We start from the raw sequence: 9,207 nt of genomic DNA, 5'->3' as shown, positions 1-9,207 counted from the left end.
TCTATGATATTTCCAAATTTACCAGAATTCATATCCATAATGATAGCTTCGTGCCTTAGAAAATTCTGATGTGCCTGATTCTGAACAGAATATCCTACAGTGTGTCTTGTTGCAATCTTATTCTTCTTTGTGAATTGGCCATACATTTTGGTATAAAAATAATAAGAACCCCATTCCCTGATCATTCGACATAACTGGGTTCACCACCTTATGGAGCAAACACAACCCCAAATGGTTTAAACTTTCAGCGTCAGCTGGTAACTATTCTAACATGAACTGTTTCTTCATCGGCTCTCATTTCTTTCTACTAAAAGATTCTGAGGAAGGTGGAAAGCCAAGATTGGGTATACAGAACACAGTAACTGTTTTACTTGGGGTGATGATGTTGTTTTAGGTGGTCTATCCCCAAAATATATCCATGAACCCCAGATTAGACATTGGTAGCCACTCACTCAGTGCTTCTTAATAGCAATGAATGGAAATGGGTTTTACCAAGAGATTTCAGTATTTTCTTGCTTCCACATAACCCTTTTGATGTATTTTCTAACATTTCACAACTAGATTAAAACATAGCAAGTAAGGGGTCTGTTGTCTCTCCTGAGTCCTTCTCCATTAAGAAACAATATAAAAATAAAAAAGATATGTCAGGCTACACAACAAAAGGACCCCTTACGTGAATGCACAAAGCTGTGCCTGCTGCCTTCTCTCATACACTCATGGTAGCTAATGCTCTGCACACAAGAGGGGCTCTATAAAAGTGATCCAGTGGGCCAGGCATGGTGACTCACGTCTGTAATCCCAGCACTTTGGGAGGCCGAGATGGGAGGATCACCTGCAGTGAGAAGTTTGAGACCAGCCTGGCCAACATGGCAATTCTCCGTCTCTACTAAAAATACAAAAATAATTAGCCAGGCGTGGTGGCGGGCGCCTGTAGTCCCAGTTACTCAGGAGACTGGGGCAGGAGAATGGCGTGAACCTGGGAGGCAGAGCTTGCAGTGAGCCGACATCACGCCACTGCACTCCAGCCTGGGCGACGGAGCGAGACTCCGTTTCAAAAAAAAAAGAAAAAAACAAATTAGCCGGGTGTGGTGGCACATACTTGTAATCCTAGCTACTCAGGAAGCTGGGGCAGGAGAGAACTGCTTGAACCTGGGAGGCGGAAATTGCAGTAAGCCAAGATTGTGCCACTGCACTCCAGCCTGGGCAACAGAGTGAGACTCTGTTTCAAAAAAACAAAAAGTGATCAAATGACAAAAGTAGTAGATTGTATAACAAAAGCAGCACACACTAAAAAGATAATTCTCATATTCACAAAAGCAGAGGCAGGCCTTCTCTTGTGACTATTAGAAGTCCTGTATGGATGAATGCTAGGTCAATATCAGAACTGTTTTCCCATCTGTTTTGCCACCCACTCCCTGCTATTGGTTTAGCATGTTTTCAATACCTCAGTGACTCAAAGGTCCAGTGTTTCCTTCCCAGGTATATTTCCAGCCTCCGTAGTAAAGTTTTTAAGCTCACATGTCTCATGAGGAGTTTAACAAATTCATTGTTTTGTTTAGTCTGATGATCTTAGCCAGAAGCAACTAGGGAGCTGTATTAGTATTTGGTTTATTTCAAAATTAGTGGGCATGCTTTGCATTTTGAAAATCCCTATGTGATAACTCTTAGGAAGAGCCCTTCTGGCCAGAGGCTTATCTGCAAATGGGTGGGTGTCCTCCTATACCCTTGGCTACCAGAGCAATGGCCTGACCTACAGGTCTGTTAAATACATGACCAATCTTTTTGAAGGACTGTGTACAGTAAATACGGTCTTTCTTTTCTCCATCATTCACTGGCATCTGTTGTCATTGGCAACTGGCTTTTGCGTTTCTCACCCTTGGCTTTCTGCTCTCTCTTTTGAATACACCTATTTAAGTAACTGATCAGCAAACTACATGCAAAGAAATACTGTTGCTCAAAACATTTATGGACATTGCTGACTCAGCATGGCTCAGTATTGACTGGTAATAAACTAAAGCTCTTAAACCTTAACAAAATTAAATAATGAATGTGCTTTTCTCTATAGGCCTATATCTGTCCTTCCAAGGAAGGAACACCTAACCACACACACACACACACACACACACACACACACACACACAGAGAGAAAGAGAGAGAGAGAAATTACATTTATCATCATCCCTTTTCAGTTAAAGAGAAATAATGAAAGCTATTCCTTTTACATATTACAAAAACCACCTCACCTATAAAGCAGCACAAGCTAGCCCATGGTAAGGCTGAGTCTTTCCCATTGCTGAAGGTCATGTGTTCAGAAATCCCAAGTTCCAGAGCTATCAGCGAGCTCCAGAGCAAACTCAGAAATAGGCAATTGTGGAGTTTAATTCATCGAGTGATTTCACATTAAGAACATCTCACATATCACAAAAGCAGGTTCCATCCAGCCTGTCGTACTTCCCTCCTTCCAACACTGACATCACTTCTTGCCAGAGGGGAAAAAAATTGCTTTTTAAATATTGACTTTCTCAGTCACTGCCAAGGCCAACCAGTCAGCCGTGAACCACATTTGTTGCTGCCATCTTATACAGATCCTGAACACTGCTGCTTGCCAAGAAGCATCTCCAGGGCAATGGCAAAGCCACAGTAACTATCCCGAGCTGAGATTCCAGCCATTGAGCCAGGAATGCAGGGGGTAATTCCCATACTTTAGTTTAGGAGACATTATTCAACCTCCTAGTGACACCGCTAATGACCCTCAACCCTCTGCATGCTGGGTCCTTACTTTTCACTGCAAGGCTCCTGATCCAACCTTCCTATGGAGCTAATAACAATCACTAGCATTTATTTAACATTTACTACAGTATGTGCCAGGCACTGTTTTAAATTATTTTAAATTTGTTACTACTACCACCACTATTAATAGTAATAGCTAACACCTGTAGAACATGTAGTATTTGTCAGGCACTGTTTCAAGAATTTTACATATTCAATCCTCACAACACCCCTAGGAGATAGGTAGCATTATTATCCCTGTTTTATAGAAGAGGAAACTGCAGCAGAGTGCTTACCTGAGGATATGTCTACTACGTGGAGGAGAACTTCCAACACAAGCTGTCAGACTCTAGAGCCTGCTGTCTACACATTCTCTCTATAGGAAAGGTACACCTGTAACAACTAATAAGAATTCCAGGTTCCTTTAGAGAGGGACCTCAGGAGAAGTTTCTGAGATCTGGGCCAGATCTGGTCTCCACTTCCTGAAGAAAGTGACTACTGAGTTAAGTTTTGAAGGACCAGGAGGAATAAGCCAGGCAGCAAAGAAAAAGAAAAGTTTCCTAACATGTCTGTGTAGACACAGACCCAGTGGGGAGATGGGTGAGGGTATGTAGAGAAGGGTTTACTCAGAAGATTTCAGGGAGTTCTATAAAATTAGGACAAAGGATGCAGAGGGAAGGGACTAAGAGATAACAGTGAAGGGATCCTGAAGCCAGTCCATGACGGGCCTTGATTGTTCTGAAGAGTTAGATTGTGCCCCGAGAGTAATGGTGAGCTTTAAAGGACATGAAGCCAGGAGACTGTCACACATGTATATCCTTTTCAGAAGTATCCCTCAGGAGCCCTGTAGTCGTCACACTACACACAAAAGAAGACTAGTTAGGAAGTTATGAGCATAATCTAGATGAGAAATTATGACAGTCTGAAATAACACAATGGCAATCATTATAAACATAGGAGAAAATACCCAGTGTTGAACTTTTTGATATTGCTTTAATAAAGAATGCTTGTCCAGGAATTGGATCCTCAAAGTTATTTCCCCTAGAGGGCTTGACTGTAGTCAACCTATTCTCCACAGACATCCTAGGTGTAGCACCATACCTTGTAATCAAACATGAATGAGCTCACCCTTTCAAGTTGAATTCAAGTATACTAGAACTCATTTTCATTGCAAAATAAAATACTTAATTAACCAAACTATTAAGAGCCCGGGGCCAATTTAAAAAAAAAAATCTTTCCCATCATCATCCTCCTCCTTTTTACATTAAGCCATTTTATCATAGGAACTTAAAGAACATCTCTACTATGTCTTCCCTTGGGCCGTGGTTCTTAAAGTAATGTCCATAACCCACCAGGAACCCACAGGCTAGCTGGCCTCTTGTAACATATGTGCAGATAAGTGACAACACATCTGGCTCACCATAGGCGCTCAAAAAGCTTTATGTTAAAAAAAAAATCAATTAGTTGGTGAACTAACTAATTTGAACTTGGACACCAACAATTTTCATTTAATATTTCACAAATGTCTTATCACATTCTCATGAAACTCTATGCCATTTTGCTTTTTTTCTCTGGCAAGGTCTCTTATGGGATATCTTGCTATAAAAACAGTGGTGTCGGTGATTCTACGGATTGTCATTCATTGGCCAAAAGAGTTTGAGAATCACTGCCAAGGGACTGATGGAGATTTCACAGAAACCACTCCTAGTTAGCTTTATCATCACAAGGAGCTTAACTGGGAGTCATCTGAAACAGTGGCTAACTAAAAAATATTACATGGATCACTAGGATTTTAGAGCTGGAGGGAACCAGCACCCCCCAAAAAAAAGTGATTAACTGAAAGTCACATAACCAATTAGTGCCAAAGTTCAGACCAGGACGTATGACTCTTAATTCCTAGATCTGTATTTTTCTCACTATCCCATGCTGCTGCTTGCTCATTTAGTTTGCGACTATTACTCAAATATACTTGAAGTTTAATGGTCTACAAGCCAACGATGAGCATGTAATGTTAAGATGGAAAACAAGCTTCAGAAATCCTAGTGTTTAGTCCTAATGTGCCATTTGCTAATTGGGCAGTTGCTTTATTTCTTTGAATCTCAGCTTTCTTGTTTGTCAATGGCAGTAAACTCACCAGTCCTCTTTCTCATTGTCCATGAAGATCAGCAGTTCCTTCTCCACAAATGCTCCCCCTCTTCGTAGAAGCCTATCCATGGCATCTTGGTCTCAAGGGCCTGTTTCCACCTCAACCTACTACCTGGTTTCCTCTTCTGTCTTTTATAACCAAAAACAATCACACTCACAGCCATCACACACTCTGGATCAGAAGTGGCCCCACCAGTTGTTAGCTGTGTGACTTGTGTCAAGTCACTAAATCCCTCTAAGACTTGATTTCTCATGTGTAAAATGGAGCTATTATTAGTTCCCATTTCCAGATTGCTGCAAGATTTAAATAAGATATTTGAAGTAAAGCGCTGTAAGGATTCATTCAACAAGTATTTATTCAGCACCTGTTATTCACCAGTGAACCCAAAGCAATTCAAGCTCTCACTCTCTACAAGGCCTGGGTGTTTCACCTCTGAGAGTTTTCCTGCATCTCCTTATTTCACTTTGGAGGCTCACAATAAAGCCTGTTACTTTGAGGTCAACAGAGTGTCTCTTTGCCTTAGAACTTGCAGAAGCAGAGCACGATAACATTGGTGAAACTACTACAAAAACTTTAAACACACAAGTAGAAGGGATTTTTATGAGTGCTTCCAAGCATAAGGAAAGATTTGGCAAGTGAAGCCCAACACTGCCTTGCCTTCCTTGAGAAGTTGGAATCTGAGGAATTGGAATCTTCCTCAGGTGTCTCACTAAGAAACCCAGGTGCTATCCCAGTCAATTATTTGTACTTCCTTGAGTATAAATTTGAATTTGCCATCTGTTGGGAATGAAGTCTCTCTCAGTGGAATTTCCTTAACACTCTTTGGATCTGTCTTCTCACACTTTTCCCATTCTGTGCTGCTTTTATACATATCTCATCACTCCCAGGAGGCTAAAAGCCTCTGGAAGGCAAGATTAGTGGGTGGTTACCCATGCCATCGTGTTTCTCTCCCAGAAACTCAGCCTTGTGCCTGACACAGAGTGAACCCTCAAAAAGGTTTATTGCTAACTGTTGAAATAGACACTGGGAGCGACCCAAGGGGCTAAGCCCTCCAGAGAGCAGTGCATTTTGGTGACCATTCCTTCTGCAATACTCCCTACATTTTTCTTTTAAGTTCACCAGCGTGCTTTATAAGTAAATAGAAAATGCTAACCTTAGCATATTCGAAAGAACGTTTAAGCCTGCAGCAATTAGGTTATCTCTTGGTTATTTATTTCTTCGGCTTGTTATTAGCTGTGTGCGGAATATTATTCTAATTATGTCAGCCCAATCAGCAATATTGCATGTCCAGGCTCATTTCCATTAGTTTGAGCTTTGTCTTTCACACTGTGATACTAATTCAATGAGACATCAAACATTTAAATCGACCCGGGATGCCGAGGTCAGGCAGTTCCGCCCTTCCACTCTATTAGCACTCGGGTGTAATTGTGTTTGTCACTCCCCACATGACGAATAGTATCAGGGTGACTATCGAAGCACAAATGAGCAATGCACTAATATATTATTTTGTTCTATAATATCAATATGTGTTTATTCAGTGCCCATGTTAGCCAACTTGAAACAGTCATTTTAATACAGTCATATAAAGTGCTCTATTCTCACCAAAGCATCTCTTTAGAACACTTGCTGGACTTGCAATGCAACTGGGCCAAAGGCAGGAAAATAAAAATGGTTGCTGGAGGTAAAAGGAACCATGAAGGTCTTAAAAATCAGAACCTCTAGTAACACTAGCAAGAACTTAGAAACCACAAAAACAAAAGGTAGAATGCAACTACCAGCTTTTCTGTGTGCTCTGCAAAACTCTTCGACTCTCTGGTAAACAGTTTAAAAATCAAGTTGCAACCTATAGTATTTAAACAAATATGAATGTACCTTGGAGTTAGCTGAAGTTTCTCTCTCTGACTCTGTTTTTGAGAGCAAACAAATTGGTAAGCGAGACAATAAAATATTTCGGGGTTTTTCCCCCAGTTCGTTGGCTTCATTTTGTTTCTACAATAGCGTAGATACACGACAATAAATTTTACCCGAGATTTCAACAAACCCCTCTCTCTGCTATTGTCATATGATTTATCCTTGTTGTTATAAGACTTTGAATATTAGTATAACAGAGTGTTACCCATAGTCTTTCAGTTTCTTTTTTCACATTTTAACATCTAAAAATCACTACAGAAACTGATTCAGTGAGAAGCCTAAGCTAAGATGGTGTACTCTCTGATAAGTAGGTGCTGTTGGTTCTAATAGGAATTCTATTTCTGGGTCTCATTGCCTTTTCACAATTTCCATAGAACAGGATTTGTGATTCCCATGGGACAAATGAAAAACTCACCCTGGAGAAGTGGATGTCCTAGCTCAAGATCCCACAGCTCATCAATAATAAAGCCAGAACCAGAGTCTGGGTTTCTAGATTCCTGCATGGTCATGACCTGCTCCAAAACCTCAAACTACCCGCCCACATCTTCAAACCACTGGCCTGGAGTCTGGGTCACTCCTACTATGGTATCATTCCTTATCCAGGCTCTACTTCAGTCTTGGCTCCCAGAACATTCCATATAGCCTGTGCTTGGCCATCTGCCCAGGTTGTCTTATCTATCTTCTCCAAATCATAAACTCCTCAACTAATGCTTGCATGTGCAAAGATATGCATTGGAAAAAAGTAGGAGGATAAATCATCCCTAACCACTGCCGACAGGTTCAATGAATTAAACCAATGTATGTTAATTGAAAAATCATTCTTTATAAATATAGATAAACTTTAAAAGACACGATTAAGTACTTTTTAATAGCTTTTTAAAAACTCGCCTTTACTTTAAATGACCTTTAGATGTATTTTTTGTTCTATTGATTTTACTATTTTAACTGCAGATGCATCTTTTAATTTACTCCAAGGGAATTAACCGAGAATCTTCCATTTTCTGTTTGGGTCTCATTTTAAATGCCAGAACTACCCCTAATGTAGGTATCACCAAAACTTAAAACACCAAAGCTTAAGAAACAGTTCTGACAACTGGTTCCACGGTGCAGGGAAATGGAACTTTTTATGCTGATACTATAATTACACCAAGAAACTGAGAGCACACTCAAAAATAAGAATTTGCTGCTATGACTAGTCAATGGCATTTATGTTCAGGGAAGAGAGAGAGGTGTAATATACTTTGACAATTTATTTGCAACATTTTATATTTAACATCATTGTATCTGCATTTTGAAAGCAGCACATCAGACTTCTGTTCTCAAAGATCCAAGCTGAGCAAAATTGCAAGTAGAAATAAGCGACCAACTCCAAGGCTGAGGACCAGCCCCTGTGATGTGGATGTAACCCTTTGAGGACACAGCATTCTGGAAAGGTGACAGGCACAATGTAAGGAAGCCAGAGGTCACCTCCAATCCTCCTTTTAGCTCTTGGTGGGATATTCAGCTGGATCTGAATATTGACACCAGGAAGATGAACAAGAGTACACACATTTCATTCATGTTGCATGTCCATGGGAATCTTCATAAGAGAGTAAAGTATGAAGAAGTGGCCAAAGCAAGACGGTTTTATACTTTTAGACTAAGAACAATAAATTGGAGAAAAAAATGACAGGGAAAAAAAAAAATCTGCCTAAGGATAGTAAATTTTCTAGGGGAATCACCAGGAGATATAGCGGGGGTGAAATAGGTGGAAGATAGGGTTGCTTCAGGAAGTATGTTAATTCAGGTCCGTTGCAGCCTCCAATTACTAGTCTGTGGGTGATAGGAGTTTTTTCTTACCCTGGTATGGTGAGGACTACCCTCCTAGAGGAATCTTTATCCCTTGCTGCAGGCAGGAAGAGACAGCTCAGCTACCCTTTCTGAAACAATTTCTCCAATATTTTCAACTTGAAATAATCAATATACTAATCTGGCATATTTGGGATGGCACATCCTTCACTCCTTCAGTGGCAAATAAACCACTGGATGAAATCAGGCTGGCAACCTTCTGAAAGGGGTATGCTGAACGGCCGAGTCCTCTCCTTCCGGCGTGCTATTCCCCTGCTGACACATCTGTGTGAAGTAGTAGAGGCCTATATCCACCTGCCAATTTTCACGTGGGATGGGCCACTGACGCTCATGGGCACGGTGGCCCAGCCACCCAAGTGTATGTTGAAGAGCCATGGCTTATGCACCACCTCGGGCAGTGACTAGACAGGCTTAGTGTCACCAACACTGCAACCATCGATCAAAGAAGTGGGATTCATCAGGTATCCTCCAAGATAATTCTGATGACATAGAAAGTATTAGTAGAATAAAATAATGAGACCAAAAGAGGAGAA

This window comes from Papio anubis, chromosome 7 (assembly GCF_008728515.1).
Source record: "Papio anubis isolate 15944 chromosome 7, Panubis1.0, whole genome shotgun sequence".
Lineage (NCBI taxonomy): Eukaryota > Metazoa > Chordata > Mammalia > Primates > Cercopithecidae > Papio > Papio anubis.
This window is presented reverse-complemented; position numbering follows the sequence as displayed.